At 43.4% G+C, this 5,815-nt stretch overlaps 1 long non-coding RNA gene across 1 annotated transcript; it reads right to left on the bottom strand.

Moving 5' to 3' along the window:
• Window positions 1-4,643: 4,643 nt before the first annotated feature.
• Window positions 4,644-5,244, bottom strand: LOC120974787 (uncharacterized). The gene is made up of 2 exons (XR_005770122.2): window positions 5,014-5,244; window positions 4,644-4,876 (listed from the first exon to the last, which is right to left on the bottom strand). It is a non-coding gene; the product is annotated as an uncharacterized lncRNA (long non-coding RNA).
• Window positions 5,245-5,815: the final 571 nt, after the last annotated feature.

Genomic DNA, 5,815 nt, shown 5'->3' with positions numbered 1-5,815 from the left:
CGTCAGGTGCGAAAATCGAGGAGCCTAAGTTTTGGATATGAGGCGGAGCTGTCGCCTCGATTGTCGGAGGCTCGTTAATGACAGGTGACGTCACGGCGGTTTACCATGATCCTAGAAGATGGTGTCACGGCGGTTTACAAGATTATGTGAAGATGTTGAAGAAGAAATTTTCTTAAGTATTGAGGATTGACATGAACCAGTTCAAATCAATCTGGGGCCTAATGTTGGGGATATTACCACTGGGCGTAAACCGGCCAAAAGAGGCCGGGTTAATCCCATAAGTAGTTCATCTGTATCTGAAGCCCATGAAGACAGACGGTGACGCTTCGTGAAGGCCCAGGGCCCAAAGCCGGATTAAGGCCTGTAGACATAAACCGGCATTGATATGTAAACTTGTGTTGTAAGATAGAAGTAGCATAGACCGAGCCGGACACGATTATGAGCCGCCCTCGGATTCTGTAAACTGACGGGCGTCGGCCCATGTATATAAGGGGACGACCCGGCGGCGGTTCAAGGACAACAGACAACAACTCGAGACTCAGGCAAAGCGTATTCGCTCCCTGGTCATCGAAACCCCATCAATTCCATCACAACTAGACGTAGGCTTTTACCTTCATCGTAAGGGGCCGAACTAGTATAAAACTCTATTGCGTCCCTTGTCCGCTTTAACCCCTTTAAGCTAACCTGTAGCGATGGCTCCACGACTAAGTCCTTTCTCTAGGACATCTGCCGTGACAAAACCACGACACTTGGTGATTTTATTTGGTTAAGAGTGTTGCTATATATACGACACAGAGTGTCTGATATTTGTACGATGAGCTCTGCTTCAGTACAACCCCCCCCCCCTCCCCCCAAAAAAAAGTATAATTAATAGGATGGTCATTTCACATTAGGTATAGGAATACCCACCCAACGACGTATGTCTGCGCGCGACGTCGTACGCCCGCCCGCGTATGCCGCACCCGTCGCCGTACGTCGCGCCCGTCGCCGTACGCCCGCCCACGTATGCCACACCCGTCGCCGTACGTCACCGCCGTACACCCGCATGTCTCCACGTTGGCGTCGATAATTATGGAAAAAACAAAAAAACATCACGGGAGCCGCCGACGCCCGCCGTTGTAACCCTAAACCCTAAACGCATCCATGCCGTCTCCACGTCGCCCCCTGTGTCCACGTAGTCACCGTCGCCCTCCACGTCGCCCGGGTTGCCGCCCAAACAGGCTACCGCGCGTGCCCCGGCGCCGTTGCTGCTGCCGCCGCGTTCCTTTGCCGTCGCCCAGATGGCTGCCCACCCGTGATCTTCGTCGCCGCCTTCCTCTCCGGACTCCGCCTGCTACAACCGGCCATCATCCTGACACCATCGACACCTGCCTCGGTCGGCCAGCAACGTCACGCCATCAGCGCGTTCGTCATCGGACAAAATGGATCCAGCTGACATCCTCGCCGCCGTGCAAGAGGTTGGTTTGAGACGTCGTTGTGCTTGATGAACTAATTATTTTAGGGATGATATTACACGGTGTTCGATTGATCTTAGGATTTTCCTAAACATGTATAGATAGAGGAGGAGGGCGATTATGATGGCGATGATTACGGCGACGACAACAGAACCTCGTCACTGAATATGGATGAACCTGCTGAGGAGAACTACATGAGTTTGGATGAATCTTATAGTGGCAATGTAAGTGTGATCAATGTTGATAAAAACAATAAATACGATAAACCGCATGGACAATTACATGTATTTTTTGCATCATGCAGCTACATGGCGATAATGATGATGATATGGATATACATGATTCATTTGCTGAAAGTGCACTCCGGGTATGTTTAAAAAAAAGAAATGACATAATAATCGTATGAGCGCTTACATGTATTTTTGGAAAATGTGCGCAGATGGACGAGGACGGGGACTTTGTGAGGAATATTGTGGACGATGAATGTGACAAATCGCACGTTGGTGCATCTCATGATGACAGCTCCAGCAAAGTAAGTTTTGAAACTTACATACATTACATATTAAAATAATAACTGACTGACATACATGGTTTTATGCCTTAATTTACAGGCAGATGTAGATGGTCCTAGCGGGAAGGATGAGCATGTTGTTGATGATCTGTTTAATTTGACATCGGATTTGATGAATATCAGCAAGATTCATTGGACAGGCATTGGAAGGTCATGAGGAACACGTTCAGGTCACTAGGAGAGGCTTACATTTTCTATAACCAGTATGCTAAGGAGCGTGGTTTCAGCGTAAGAAAGGACTCGCTGAAATTTTCGAAAGGTCCTGAGGGAAGTATGTGCTTGAGAAAGTATCTGTGTGCGAGAGCTGGGAAACGACAGGCAAAATTGTGTACAATGGAAGGCAGGACCCGCAGGCTCAGAGTGGAGACTCGTTGCTTCTGCGATGCGCATATAACTTTGAAGCTTGATAAAGAGCGTGACGTTTGGTATGTCAGCAGTTTCAGTGATGATCACAGTCACGTTCTAGCTAGACCGTATGAAGTCACATTTCTTCGGTCTCATAATCAAATAAAAGAATTCAGAAAGCTGGGATCTTAACTATGGCAGGTGCTGAAATCAGGAAACATATGATTTATGATAATCTCGTCAGTAGGTACGGGTCATATGCAAAGGCTGGTTTTGGGAGGAAGAAGCTTTATAACATGTGTTATAGAGAAAAAATGAAGGTGCTTCCGACGTTTTTGAGGGCTCACTGTCAGAAGAGGCCAAGGTCAGTAATTACTGATGGAGATGCAGCTATGATTAAGGCCATCAGAAAGGTACTTTCGGAGGTTTGGCATCATCTTTGCTCGTGGCATATTGAGAAGAACATGCAGAAACACCTTCATCATAAGTCTCTAAAGGAGTTCAGGTCTCTACTTTATTATGCCACTTCAAAAAAAGTATTTGAGGAGAGATGGGCAGCGTTTACCGCCAAATGGCAGTCGGAGAAAACAATGACATGGTTACGTAGGATGTACAAGAAGAAAAGGCTTTGGGCTGCACCATATCTGTCTGGTGGGTTTTTCCTAGGTATGCGAAGTAACGAGCGAAGTGAGAGTCTGAATTCATGCCTTCACTTGCATCTAGACTCCGGTATGACTATTGTTGATATGATTGTGCACTATGAGAACTGCATAGTTCATCTCCGTGAGAACGAGGCGCATGACGATTACACAAACTCACAGACAGACCCAGTACCAGTATTGGACGAGTGTAATGATATTGAGGAATCAGCTGCCCGTGAGTTCACTGCGGCAAACTTTTATATCTTATAGGAAGATATGAAGAAGGCACGGGAGCCTGAGGCCCTTGAGAGACTGAGAGGAGCAGACACTCACAGATTCATACTGACATGGAAGGAAAATAGGGATATCAGATTCACTGTGGGCTACACCCCAAGTAACTCCGAAGAAACCGTGAAGTGCAGTTGCAGAAGTATGGATCGCAAAGGACTTCCTTGCAAACATATTCTTCACGTTTTGATTCAGTTACGCTTACGTGAGATACCTAAGTGTTTAGTACTGCGGAGGTTGAGCAAAATTGCAAGGGGTGGACTTCCCATGAAGCGCACTAGCGATCTGTTTGCGTGGGGATGGGCAGGTGCAGGGGAGAGAGCTAGGTACAGCGAGTTGACTATCTTATCTGCCGAAGCAACTCATAAAGCATGCTATAAACCATTTTTATTCGACAAGTTGAAGGCGGCTCTGAGGGACATAATAGATAATGATTACACTGAGGAGGATGAGCCTGGTGCGGAGAAAAGGTTTGTGAACGACGATGCATTTGAGCCTAATCAAGATCATGTTCTGGTTCGTGATCCCGCAAAAATTAACACCAAAGGCACACCAAAACAGAATGTTAAAGGCCGCGGTAAGGATGGTCCTGATGTCACTAAAAATGGGCGACCTAAAGCTTTTGATGAGAAAAGCAAACGTCAATGTGGCCAGTGCGGTCTTACGGGTCATTATAAGTCCACGTGCCCTCAAAATCCTAAGTACGATTTTCGTATGTTCATGTAAATCTTGTTGTTCAAACCAAATTTATTTGTTTATTGTGAATTAACACATATGTTACTGTTTTTATATGTAGGAACTTTGCTTGAATTCGGGAGTATGGAAGATTGCTTTGCCCTGAGCTCTGCTTCGGTACACCCCCCCCCCCCCCCCCTCCCCTAAAACGTATAGTGGATAGGATGGTCATTTCACATTAGGGCCAATCAAGCCATCCATGCACAGGGCCAAACTGCAGCAGGCCAGTGGATTCGACATCGTACATAAATCGTACAACTATCATACGCATAGTAATTTCACAACTAGGGCGGATCACATGCGGTCCAGTGGATAGCATGTCCCACGTGATCAATAAAGACGGTATTCACTATATTTTGGTATGCAAGCGATTTTGCTAATTCAAAGTTACCGATGTCGGCGTCGCCGCGTTTGCCAGGGGGTCTTGGATCTTGAGACAGAAAAACGAATTTTGGCAAGGGGGGTAGTAAACAGAAAACAAAGGAGTAATACAGTAATTAGTCGTCCCTCATTTCCTTGTCCTTGGCGACTTGAATTAGAAAAAGAAAAATGCTATCAGAATAACTTGGATAACGCCATCGTTGATAAAATTACGAGGTTGCACCTTCATTCCAAAATCAACATGTATTGTTTATTGAAGTTCACCACATGTTACAAGCACGGCATTTTGGCAAATCATTTAATCGCTTAGGATGCGCAGCAGCAATTATTCTTCTCACAGTAGCTTCTTTCGAAACTGTAGCCAGAAATTTGACAATTAGTCTTGCACCAAATAATATTGATCGCCGTATCGTCCTCGCATAACCGAGATTTTGCACACACATCTATCAGTGAAGTGGTACCTACGCCCAAGAAAGTATTGCATCCCATTTCAGATTAGCAATGTAGTATAAATTACACAAGTTACTCAAGACAGTCTGGAAAACTAAGGCGTATATATGTTTACATAAATTGGACTGATATAAACGATTGAGTGTACCTTTGTTTCTCCCAGTCGCCTGGCATGGCAACAAAGTGGTAGACATCAGGAGAATTACCAAGCACATGGCACTTGTGTTGTTCTTGATAAGTGCCATGAGAAGTGGTTTCCTATTTCTTTTTCCTCCTATTGCACTATATTCCTAATCGCTGATATTTCTCATTATATATGAGTAGTTGTGGTGGTATTATATAGAGGCACTGTCAAATCTTAGAGAATCTTCCTAAATATAGAGGCGTATTATATTTGAGTCATCATGGTTATCTTTCTCATTCTATTCGAGTCCTATTGTCAACTAATACTGTTATAAGGGTTATTGGAATATGTACCAAAATATATCATGTGGCAACTGGTTATTAATGCTCCTTGTTTTTGATATATATCAAAACACTAATACTATTATGAAAGTTATAATATATGCCAAAATGTATCTTGTGGATAACTAATTATTAAACACCTCCTTGTTTTTTCTATATACTAAAATAGTAATACTATTATATGAGTAATAATATATACCAAAATATATCTTGTGATAACTGGTTATTAAAAGCCTGCCCATTTTTTGTATATACCAATTTTCTAATACTATTATCAGAATGAATATATATATATATACCAATTTTGTAATACTATTATAAGAATGAATATATACCAAAGTTTAATTTTTCATATAATTTTTTATTACATGCCTTTCTGTTTTATATACAAAAACAAATCTCACATGAAACAGCCTATGTTGCTTCAATGTTTTGTGTACCGCACTTTTACTTCAAAAGTTCCTCCATTTTTTTGCTTTACTTTA

Source organism: Aegilops tauschii, chromosome 2 (genome assembly GCF_002575655.3).
Source record: "Aegilops tauschii subsp. strangulata cultivar AL8/78 chromosome 2, Aet v6.0, whole genome shotgun sequence".
In the NCBI taxonomy this organism is placed as follows: domain Eukaryota; kingdom Viridiplantae; phylum Streptophyta; class Magnoliopsida; order Poales; family Poaceae; genus Aegilops; species Aegilops tauschii.
Note: the sequence above shows the minus strand (reverse complement) of the source record. Positions and strands in the feature narration are given on the sequence as shown.